Source organism: Trachemys scripta, chromosome 6, assembly GCF_013100865.1.
Source record: "Trachemys scripta elegans isolate TJP31775 chromosome 6, CAS_Tse_1.0, whole genome shotgun sequence".
Taxonomy (NCBI): domain Eukaryota; kingdom Metazoa; phylum Chordata; order Testudines; family Emydidae; genus Trachemys; species Trachemys scripta.
In genome coordinates, this window is record NC_048303.1 from 45,468,719 (window position 1) to 45,481,805 (window position 13,087).

Here is a 13,087-nt window from a genome sequence, read left to right on the forward strand (position 1 = left end):
AGTACTCCACTGAGGACACCCAGCCATAAAACCTCCAACACTTTCATGAGGGCAAAAAAGCACTTAAAGAAGGGACCTTGTATATAATGATCTGAGCTCAACCATCCCACACCTTTTTAAGGATCCCCCAATTACATATGCTTATCATCCCTTTGCTGTGGGCATGGAACTCACTTCTCCTTCTCAGCCTATCCCACCACACTTTTAAACAGCTAAAAACAGCATTTTTCCCATTTATGTTTTCTAGCTTGACTTTGTTGGTCCCAGACTTCGAGCCCTCCTCCATTCCCTTGTTCCCGTTTCAGCTCCTCTCCCTCCCTCCTCCACCTCCACCCCCATTTGTTGAGTATCTCATCTGAAGTGCTGGGAGCTGTTTTAACAATTTTCTAAGTTGTGTTTTTGTTCCGTTGTGCTATGTTGCTCAGAGCAACTTGCCAAGGGAGGTGGTTTATAAATACTATTATTATTGTAAAGATGTAGTCCTGCAAAATAATGAAATGTGGCTATGTTTAAACATGGTTTTTTTTCACTGTTGGATCTGGATTATGGCTTAGCCCTGCTGAATGATAGATATATGTGGAATAAATGCTATTATCTGTAAGATACCAATGGCAGGTCTATTTTGAAGATACATCTGAGAGAGACAGGGAGGTAGTACCTAGAGCTTCCTGACCTAGACAGAACCCTGCCTCTCCCGGAAGCCGGACAGAAGGAGTCATTGCCCCAGATCCTGGAGTCCGAGAAGCCCTTGCCTTAAAGCAAAAATAGAACTGCTGACTGTATTGGTACAGGCTAAATGTCCAGGGAGGTCAAACTATGCTGCCACGGCCAGCTCTAACAGGACACTGAGAAATGGATCCCAGTTACAGCTCTTTTAGTGAAGTCTGAAATCTGGAAGTCCTGGAAATGTGTATTTGGATTAGTCCTTTTTTTTTTATCTTATCTTGACATATGTCCAAGGCTATTTTCGTCTCTGCAGGGGAAACAATGATGCTGTTAGCAGCAGACTCACTAGTTCAATGAAGATGGATGATATGTTAATAGAACAACACCAAGAGCTGTTTCAGAGCTAATAAGAATTAAAGACCATGCAGAGGATGGTATTGCCTGTGATTGAGTATTCCTTCTCTCTTCCCCACCTCAGTGCTCCCATCCGGTCAGCCAGTGAGCTCAGGAATAGCCTGAATTCTGACCCCCAGCATGAAATCACATTGTACAGCGTCTAGACCTCGGGGCCACTTCTGCACTTCTAAATGTGTTCTGGTAACTAAGTAAGATGGAAGGAAGGTGACAAAGCTGGTGATCCAGATTCCTTGTATAGAAGATGGGCTACCAGGGGCGGCCTCAGGCAGCAGCGCAACAAGCGCGTGCCTCGGGCGGCAAGCCGCGGGGGGCGGCCTGGCAGAAACGCAGCCGAATCCGCATGACCGCGGACCGCCTGACTGCCGTGCTTGGGGCAGCAAAAAAACATAGAGCCGCCCCTGTGTGCTACTAGCATGAGTGGTTTTTTTTTTTTAACTTTCATTTTTAAACTTGATTGGAAATAATAGGTTGGTAGCACCGACATGACTTTGAGCCATACACAGCTCTAGATCTACAGAAGGAAGGAAGCTGAGGGCTGGGTATACTTGTGTGCTCTCACTCTCTTCCGGGGCCCCCTAGCATCATAAAATGTTTCTCTGATTATCCGTTCTTTTAACCAAGTCTGGGGAGAGTTTTGTCCCATTCCCGTCCTATTAATAATGGAACTGTGAATCAGTTTAAAGAAAATTAGGCTCTGTCCAACAATGTGCACTTTCCAAGATGGTCTCATTGCTGCCCCCTCATGCTTGAAAGCAGACAAGCACCTGTCCTGGTTACCAGGGAAGGTCTAGCCGCAATCAAATGGCTAAATTCACCCCCAGGTCTATGCAAGCCTCTTCCAGTGGCCATAGGAGGCCAGTGCAGCCAAAAGTGGGTGTGCTGTCCAGGGAAAAGGCATGGCCAGGGTGATGGAGGATGCACTGATTCAGTGCATCTGCTTCCATCAGCAAGTATCTATGGAGCTAGTAATATGATTTCAAGCTCCCCTTCCCTGGCAAAATCCTCAGGGGAAAATAGGAAGCAGCAACACCACCTGTCCTCCCTCCGTGTAAATCCCCGCTCCAACACAACAGGACCACACTGCTGCAGGAGAATGTAAGGTACACCTTCCCATGCCAGATTCAATCACTCTAGGTGCAGGAAACCATCTCTCAAATGGACAGTTTGTCTTCCCTTTTGTGGTCTTCCGAGTTTTAAGCTAATCTGAATTAAACCAAAGTAATAGGGTCCACCCATCCTTTTGCACTGAATTTGGTTTTAAATCACGCCTTTGACGAGACCTCATATATAGACTTCGCCACAGTGACCCTTGCCTTTGTATCCTCTCTATTAGATTATTGCAATGCGTTGTATATAGGAGAACTCTTGAAGCTACAACCGGTACAGAATGTGGCTGCCCACAGAGAATGATGTCAGACACAGGAAGTATGTAACGCTCCTCTTTTGTCTTTCCTGGGTGCAATTCCGAAGTATTGATGGATCCATCAGAGGCTATGGTTTGGCTCCTGAGTATCTGCGAGGCCATCTTTCTCCCTGTACTCTGCCAGGATGGCTGCGATCAGATGAGGGGCTTTTACTAACAATCTGTAGGCTTAACTGTCTAAACGGTAAAGACAAGGTTTTCAGTGGAAGGTCTTCAGATCTGGCATTCACCCCCTCCTCTACGCATGCTTGTAAGTAAGAACTTATTGGGGGGGGGGTGTCCATTCTGTTTGCTAGTATTGTACTTTGTATTCACTTTTTGGCATATGTGCCCAGAGACTGTTTCCATGGGTGCCCTTTTTATTAACCTCCACACAAACAACTAATACTCTGCAGGGGCGTTGTGCACGCTAATTAACGTCTGTGCAGCGCTTTGAGATACTCAGATAAAAGAACCTATATAAAGGCAAAGTATTAATTCTTTTATGAGCAGTATCCTTATTGTGGTACTCCATGGGTTTCTGGCTTACACAGCTACCTCCTTCGCATGTTTAACAGGAGTCTCACTCTTCATCACCCATTAAAAAGGCACGTGTAGGGGGAAAATACATCTTTTAATACAGCAAAAAAACGAAGTATGTGATCAAAATCATTTCTCAGGATTCCAGGCTCGGGATGTGACGCCTGTAGACCTCGTCAGGGATTGGGACGATCAACGACCCCTCAGACTCTGTGTGTGTGTGTGTGTGTGTGTGTGTGAATTACCTTTATAAGGGTGAGTGGATTGGACTAAAAGTGGGGTTGCGAGACCATAGCCCCTCACGGGAGTGGCGTCTTACTCGACAGCCAGTTCTACCTTAATACGGCCTTAGAGACTGTTAATATGTGATCAAGAAATGTCATTTTGTAACCTTGCTAAACCCAGGGGCGTTACTTCGTTCGCTATTTTATTGGAAACAATAAAACCTAGAAAGAAAAGGAGCATGCGTTGATCCAAATACCTTCCGACTAATTTAAGAAGCAGGGTGTGTTGATCATGACTTGGTTTTGCTGAGACAGAAGCACTGAGAACTAAAGTTGCCAGTACTGGTCATTAAGAAGAGTTTCTTGCCTTAAGATAAGATGCGCTTCTCTGATTCAAACCAATACCGCAGCTCCTTAGTTTCGATTATGTCACGATTGGCATTTAGAGCAGCTACAAAAAACCCAAACCCTTCGGCGGAACAAGCAAGGACGTGATTTGCCCCGCTTGGATTGATTGAAGCCCAGGTGTATTGGCAATATACCAGAGCACTGTCAGCTGTCCTCCCGTCACGTGCTCTTGTCTCTGCTCTGTGTTCAAATAAGGGAAGGTCTCAGGCACTAGGACAGAGGAAATATAGAGGTGAAGACGTTCCTAACTGGATGCTGAACATGTGGGGCGACATTATTACCGGGTTAACCATTATCGTTCATTCCCTCGCCCTCTCCATGATCCTCTCCCACCAAGGCTGTCGGGGAAGGTGAATTGGGAAATAATATGTTTGGCTGCCTCAATTGCCAAACGCAGTGCAACTGACTCGAGAGCACCTGCTCTTTGAACCAAGGCAAACACTGCTGCAGCACAATTATCTCCCCAGCTCGGTGAAACTCTTATCAGTTTGGAGGGTAGAACGTACGATTTCCTTTGAACTTCGTGTTTACCAGAAGCACACTCACTGAAGGACATCTTAAAGTCTTAGGAAGACGGGGGGCGGGGAGAGAAAGAGACTTAGCCACAGCCACAACACAAAAGTGGAAATATGGTGGCCACGGCAATAATTTCAGGCAGGAGGGTCCCGGAATGGTCTTTGCAATGAGCTCGGGGCGACCCAACTAATGGCTTCTGGGCTGTTTAAACCACCATGCAAACTTTCCCAGAAGGCTCGAACCTTTGTTATTGATCAGAAATTCAAAACATCGCGTCTCCAATATGAACATGCGACGCAGGTCAACAAATTATGTACCGTCTGTATCGCTGGGTGTCTAACAGCTGGTGATCCATACAATATCCATATATGAAAGCATCCAATCACCATTGTATTCGGAGATAATCAGGAAAGCTAATCAAGTGAAAATTCACTTTAATGTAATAAAGCTACTCTGAAATAATACCACACTTTCATGTTCGGTATGTATTGAGAAAGTAACGCATTACACCACTTAGTCACGTTAATCCCTTGATACAGAGCTCACAAACGCCTATAATTGGAAATCTCATGTAAACGCCGTCTCTTGATGCAATTCAGATGTGTTTCTATGTAAACAGAGACTTGGACATTATAATAGAAGCAGTTTTTCAATAGGGAATTAACTTGGGCGACTACGGCATTGCTTCTATTTACTCGTTTATGACTTTCTTTCTAACTTCCCTTAGGCATTACTTTGTTAGACACGTATTCAGATCGGATCATTTGACGGCGCACATTGTGATTACCCTATCCTGAGTGCGAGTATAATTTGTAACGCGGGAGTTTGGTGTGGGATCGCTTATAAGGCACTTCCCACGCAACCAGTCACTTTTACATCGCTTACATCAAAATGGTGGGGAAGTCCCAGTTATTGAGAGTACAAGTAGGACAGCTGTTTTGGTGGGAACGAATGTTACACATGTCTCTCATGCCACCCCTCTCAAATGAAGATAAATATCCTGGATTGAGGGTTTGTTTGTATTTGTCCCGTGTTTCGGTTTTCCCACTGTGGAATAAATGGAGCTGAGTGTAGAAAAGAAAACGATAACAAATGCAGTTTGGGGGAGCTGATGTTACAAGCACCGACTGTCGGCCGTGCTGACAGCGCCACTCGTTTAATCACTTTACCCACATGTGTGCAGGGTTCGCTTCTGTGGTTGGATGTTGCCCCATAACGCGCTGTATTTTGCTCACTGGATTGCAATAAGGAAACGAGATTCACGAACTGACCCAGATAAACCAGAAACCCTTTTAACAGTGCAGGGACCGGTCCCTCGGTTACCGGTTACTCTCTCGTTGATGGTCCGTTGGAAACGACTGGCGTTCCCGTGTGTCTCGGGACTAACGGGGATGAGACGGGGCTAGCTATTAACCCTCCTCTGAGCCGACCAGCCTCGGGACCAGGTCAGTCCCAGGGGCGCAAGCCAGCCGAACAGTGAGCTACAGCACGTGCGTCTCCTTGGGAACCCTGCTGCGTCTGCTGGGCTCGGCTTGCAGCATCTGCCATCCCGAGCCCCACGTGCCTCTGCCTCGGCGCCTTCGGGCAGCCGGCGGGACGCTGTTTGACTGTTAAAGATATTTGGGGAGCACCGGGGCGACGCCCCTCGCCCTTTATGTCGGGGTTGTTTTTAAATTTCCCCTGAATGAATACTGCCCGGGGTGGGTATTATTTTTTCCTACTCGAGCTGCCTCTTTGTGGGGACACTAGTTGCGTGAGATTTCCAGAGGGGGGTCGTTATTTGGCCCATTAATTGACTACTCAAAGCAGTCCCCGGTGATCGAGGATTATTAGTTCGCATTAAGGTGTTCCTCGGGGAGGGCCTGGGCCGTGTCCCTGGCACCGCCCTGCCACAGATCTAACACAGGACGGGGGCACTGCCAAGCACACAGTCCGCCTTTCCACACACTAGCCAGGCGGAGCGGCGAGAGAAACCCCCCTCTCCGCAGGGCTGTTTGCCTAGCGTTGTCGTCGATGTTTCAAATTCTCTTTCTGGTCTGCTTGGGTACATTTGATATCCACACGGCTCTGTGCGATTCAAAATAGCTGTTGACAAGCAGACGGGATATCTCAACGTCTAACACACTCAGGCGGGAAATAGCTTCTGTGCGCTCAGAAAACAAGGTTTGTCTCTTCCAAGGAGCTGCCATAGCAAAGTGCGCTCTGCTTGGCACCTGATACCCCCTCCCAATAAATCGGCTGCCTGCGCTAATGCCATGTGCAGACACCTTCTCTTCAACTCTACTCCCTCCCCCACTGCACACCTGGATTTTGCCACCAAGGCTTAAAAACAGAACTGATGATCTCCCCTCCCTAAGGAAACTGGAACATAAGAATTGCTACAATGCATCAGACCAGCGGTCCATCCAGTCCAATATCCTGGCTCTGGCAGTGGCCAGTATCAGATGCTTCAGAGAGGAAGGCACCAGAAACCCCGGTAGGCACTGGCAGTCATGGGAAGACTTGTCCTTTTTTCCTCCCCCTCCGGAGTCAGAGGTTTGCTCATGCTCTGAAGGGTAGAGTTCATATCCCTTCCAAACCTCTCCCGTGTGTTCTGTTTTGGCTTTGTTTGCTTTTAAATCCCTAGTGGTTTTGTGATCCAGATGCATTTCCAAATAGGCTTTTGCTGAATGCAAATTAGCCTTTACATTTATGAAAAGGCTTCCACTGGATTTCACTTGGATTAGTATTGGCCTGTTTAATTTCTCATTTGTTAAAAATAAATCCCTTAAAATAAAGTCAACGCATTTCTTCGGGGGGGGAGGGGGGATCTCATACAGCCCCAGAGCAAGGGAACGCTTTCTGAGGCGATTCTGGGTTGAGTGACGCGCGACCCTTTGTTTGGCTGCTATTTCTATTATTTTTAATGTAAGATACCCAAGATGTCAGATTCGGTGACAGTTTGATTAGAGAGGCTAAGATGGAAAATAGGCGTCACCTGAAGGGCACATCCCCAGTGATTAGGCTTCATGTAATTCATCTCCAAACTGAGGGAAGAGCTACTAATTCACCTTTTGGAAGCCGATTTCCGTCTGCCTCAGTCTTTTGAGATGAAGAAGATGAATTATGGCTACGGATACTAGCTCCCTGTTTATGACTTGGCTATTTAGTTAGCGTTTATATTGTTTTAACGCTATCTGTTTTAGTTGGGGTTCTGTTGGAAACTAGTAAATGCGATTAATGAGAGGCTGGGGAGAAGCGACACACATTTATGCGGCGAATGTTATTCTAAACTTTAAATAAAGAAAAGTTTGGGGGTATTAAGGAGTATCCACCCCGTCCTGTTAAAAGCGATCTCGAACCCACAAAGATAAAATTCTTAGGGCAAAAATACATACATAAAAGGAGCCTGCAGATTGGGATGAGCTGATACACTGTTGATTGCGGATGATTTGAGGTGAGTAGGATGGATGGATGGACCTGCTTCCTTCTGCAAAGAAGGAAAAAACTGTTTTGAAAGGCTGCGCCGTTCGATTTCATTTGGCTTCATTCGCTGAATCCGCAGTTCGCCCTGACACGGAATCTTTCCTAACGTGCATTTGTTTTTAGGTAACATAACAGCAAACCTACTCTGCTAAGGCAGTAATAAGCCAGTTGCTGCCTTGAATCTACCCTCCGCTCACGTTTGATTCTACCCTCCGCTCACATTTCTGAAGTTCGACTTTGCAAAACGTCAACAGATTTGTGTTGAACCCTCATGGAATAAACTCCTGGGTTTCCTTATTTCGGAAAAGAAAGCAAACTTCCCCAGTTGTTGGTGGGTTTTAGCCCTTGGACAAAAATAAAAAATAAATGTGATTGCTCAAATTTATCAACCAGTCCCCATGACTAGCTTTTCTTTTGTGTCGGTGTTTGTTTTCTCAAGACCTAAGCAATTTTTAATATACTATATCCTTCCCGCTTAATCCCCCTGGTTTATTGTATAATTACAGTTTCAAAATGATTATGTAATTAAAATCATGTTTCACTGCTGCATACTTCAAAAGGAAGGCAGCCTTCCCCAGCATTATTTGCTGGTGATGTAATAATTTCCCTGTGATATTTAAAATAAACACATTAGTTCAAGAATTCTAAACATGTCTGAAAGTATATAGTGGAATTGATTGGCATAAGGCGAGGTTGTAAAGCAACGGTGAAACCTATCACTAGTTTAATATATTTCTATGCTCCCATGCAGTGTAAATTATAGGATAATGGGGTGCAGGCGATGGTAAGCTCTGTTTATATAATCCATTTCTTCACACAAGTTCCCATTGCTTTTCCTTCCCTTTGCTGTATGTGGTGGTTCTCTGATCCTACTGACCTCAGCCATGTGTTTTCACTTTTTCTTCTGATCTCAATTCCATGACCAGCGGGGAATAAAATACAAATTGAATAGTAACCATTCACAGGCCACTCTTTTCAAACTGTTGTTAAGCCCTCTTTGTCTTGTCTAGCAATTGATAGATAAATGTGTTGTATTTTACCCCACTCTCTCTCTTTTTTTCTTGTAAAGCTTTGTTGCCACTGGCTTAGTCCATCTTTTAAAAGAAAATAATTTCATCAGGGCTTGTCACCAAAATGGACCGTTCCCTTCCTTTGCAGCTCAACGGGGTGATGGCTAAGCAGTGGAATTTAAAAAAGAATGAGAAGAAAAAAGGAACTGCCCCCACATTTGGTCGGTATATTCCCAGCACGACTGAAGGTTAATTTTAAATATGACTTGTTTCCTCTACGTGGTAAATAAAGTACTCCCTGGGTTGCATGTAGATACTTTCTGAAAAGGGGAACGTTAAGTGCTTGAAAAAGAAAATCTTTTCCCTTGCACTTCTTTCATTACAAACCTGTTTTCTGCAGTGTCAGGAGGGGCCGAGGCTGTTTATTCAGCTTTTCTTGAAAACGAACAGCAACTAAGGCTTGGTCTACACTACCCCCCTAATTCGAACTAAGGTACGCAACTTCAGCTACGTGAATAACGTAGCTGAAGTTCGAAGTACCTTAGTTCGAATTAGTTCGAACTTACCTTGGTCCACACGCGGCAGGCAGGCTCCCCCGTCGACTCCGCGGTACTCCTCTCGGCGAGCTGGAGTACCGCAGTCGACGGCGAGCACTTCCGGGTTCGACTTATCACGTCCAGACTAGACGCGATAAGTCGAACCCAGAAGTTCGATTTCCAGCCGTCGAACTACCGGGTAAGTGTAGCCAAGGCCTAAGAGAAGTTTAAACAATCTCCTGTTATTTTTGGGCTTGTTTTTCCAGTGGTCTCCTCCCCGACTTCTTCCTGGGGTTATAATGCAAAAGAAAATAATTTTGGAAACCCATTATTCCACAGGAAAACATTTAACCAATCCCATGCTCTCTGTTTGATCAAAGAAACAATTGCACGTGAAAGTTTCTTTTTGTCCTGATGTAAACAGCAGAATAATAATGATTATAATTATTACCAAATTGTCAGCGTATTGAAGCCTGTTTCGTGTAATATTGAATAACAAACTTTGCTCTGTTAATCGTGTCACTTTAACAGACTTACTTGATCCAGCTAGATAAAAGTATGATTTACTATTATTAGCTAGTTTTAAAAGTAGTGATTTAAATGAGATATTTTAGTTAGAGCTCCATTTCCAGCGACTTTTGCAAATGAGCAAACATTTGGTCTCTAACCAAAATAAGCCAGATTCTTGTGCGAAAGATAAATATTTTGCAACCACATTACTAAAACTGAAATAGGTAAATCAGTCAGACGCTGAAATTAACAGTGTAATGAGTTTTGGAGGCGAAACTAAACAAGTGTAAAAGGTTGGGTTTTTTTTTTTTTTTTTTTTTTTTTTTTAAGCCACATGTAATCTGCCTTTGGAATCTTGAACAGAAGTCGCATCGATATGGCTTCGAAATATGTGCAAACTAATATGAAATTCCTTGTTGATGGTGAATGTTGGAAGTAAAGCCCAGTACCTGTAAAATGAGCCCCTGTCTATCACATGCTTCATATTAAACTTTCATGCAGTTTTCCTTCACTGTTTTTTCCTACTAAAGGGTTCTTATAAACTTTCCTTCGTTTATTTAGCCTGGTTTTCATTGCTGCAGTTTTGCATGGTTTGCCTTTGTTTAGTTTATTAACCCACAGGGTTACTTTAACTAAATATTTGGGCTGAATACTTTGGGGTTGGATTTCAACGTTTTCTAACAAAATTACCGAGTTTTTTGAAGCCACACAGAGAACTCTGTGTTGACTTTATTAGTCAATTTAACAGACTATGGGGAAAATAAAAATAAGAAACATACTGGTGTATCCCCTGTAATGAGAAATGGGACTGAAAGCTTCTCTTATTTAGTATTTTAGATAACATCAAGGCTGAGTTAATTTTCAATAACATTTTAATAGAAATGTCAAACTTGTAACACCCCTGCCTTTGTCTCTACTGGGTTATGAAGTAGGCAGTGTCCCATTTATGTGCTCAAGGTGCTGTTTTCCAAGGCCCTAAAAAAATATGCGCTCCCCTTAAGACAATATAAAGGAATCCGTGGCACAGAAGGTTAGAGCAAGTGCTGACTGTTTGGTGTGTGTCAGCTCAGATGAAGGTGTGTGTCCCCCCCCCCCACACACACAAAAGGTTCTATTACACACACCCTCTCACATCAGGCAGGCCTTTGAAAGCATTCTTGTTTCAACTATTTTTCTGAGTGGACAAGTATTGCACAGCTATAATATTATTGCATAATAAGTCACCCAGTGGAACCCATCTCCCTAAAGACCTGTCAGTTACACATACACACATGTTTGGGGCTGGGTGGTGGTGTTTGGTTTGGGGCTGTGTCTTGGTAGGGCTGTGTAGGGCTCTGCTGTATAGCTAGCAACCTAGTTCGGCTCAGATCAGCTCCAGGCCTGAGCCTGAAACCTGGGTGGTCGTCTCATCTTGTGAAGAGCCGGGCGAGTTTCACGCTGACAATCCCATCTGGGAACTCACAAAAGGTTCAAGGGGGGGGAAGCTCATCAGGAGGTGAGTCTGGGAGGAGGGAGAGCAAGGAGCACATTGAGGAGAAATGGGGCAGATTCCAGAGGGCCAGTGGGGCAGCAAGGCAAGCTCAGGGGCCATTGAGGAGAGAGGGACAAATGAGGGCAGAGGGGACAGATCCAGAAGTCTATGGGGCAGTTGCCTGAACAGCAGAACAGAGGCAAAGGCAGCGGGTCAGGCAAGAGCAAGTGAGCAGGCTCAGAGGGCAAAATGTGGTAGTGAGGACAGAAGGGTAGAATAAGGGGACGAGGGAGGAGTGGAGATGCCTTCTCATGGCATCATGGTCCCAAGCATGGCCAGTGCCCATACTCTGAGTTTAACCTACCCCCTCAACCACTCAGCCACATTTCCATGAGAAATGCCCCTTATGCTTTACCTAACTGCTAAAATATAGTGTCAAACTAGTAACCAGGAGAGTCCGTTCCAAAGTGCTGCTGTTCTGAATAAACAAGAATCTCCTCGTAGTGACTCCTATTCATTAGGAATGAAAATCGTTCATCTCTGTGTAGAATGACAGCAATAGGCCTGAGAGTTAAAAGGTGCCTAGTGCTGGACCTTTATGCAGGAGTGTACTTCATCCTTAGATGCCGCAGAAGCTGAGTTTTCCTTGACTATTGTATTTTTGTTTTCAAAAGGGGATGGTTACCACCTTCATTCCCTTCCCAGCTGTGATGCTCAGCAAATTCTGACTATTCTGCATGTAAAGGCAAGAGAGCGCTTTAAATGAACATTTTAACTGTGTTAAAATTGAAGGCTGTCACTTTCAATTTTACGGTTTTTATTTTCTGGTCCTGCTTGCAGGCTAGGGTTCTGTAAGGAAGCATGTTATCTGGGCCTTGTGGCAATTAGCAGACTACCAGCGGGGAGTAAGGTGGAGTGAGTTCTGCCTCTCTATTTTAGGGAGCAGCTTGCTTTGTCTCACTCTGGTTTGGGGTTATTGTTTTGAATTGTAAAGAAAAAAAAGTAGTATTACACTGCAACCTTCCAGCAAAAGTACTTATGTTTTTTTTTTAACTTCTCCGGGTGCATGCTAAGAAACATAACACCTTGCTCTAGGCATTTCTTGACAATTCCTTAAATCTCCAACTATAAAATATAGCACTCCTGTAATCCCCCTTCAACTATCAATCAGCTCCCCCTTCAACTATCAACAACAACCAACAATAACCACCCGCAAAAACATGTCATTTCAGTCAACAAGATTACACAGTATGAACATGAAATAGTCAGCTGTATGTGAATGGGCCACTCACCTCTCATCTTGAAACCAAACACTGAGCTGCTTCACAATTGTCTTGAAAATAAAATGAAAATGTAAAAATATCTAAAGTTTCTTTGTTATTAATAATAATAGTAAGTTAATATATTTATTCTTACACCAAAAGTAAGTATGCATGACATATTGTACATTATAATACTTTAATTTTTTATTTGATTTTTATTGCATTTGTATCTTCTATCCAAGTGCCTCAGTGCATGTTACAAACATTAAAGAATAAAACTGCACAAAATCCTCTATGAAATTGATAAGTATTATTAACCCTATCTTATATTATATATTTATGGGAAAACTGATGAACAGAGCGGTTAAAGGTCTTGCTCATCATCACACAGCAAGACCACAGCAGGTTGAGAATAGTATCCAAAATCTCCTAACTCTCAACACTATATTTTAATCACTGTGTCATGTGTTCTGGGCATAACCAAATTTTTGCAAAATATAGACTCATTCAATATAAAAAAGCCATCACAGGAAAATTGGATAAAAATCACATTCAGTCTTAGAGAGACAAGGTGGGACAGGTAATATCTTTTATTGGACCAATTTCTATTGGTGAAAAAGACAAACTTTCAAGCTACTCAGAGCTCTTCTTCAGGACATT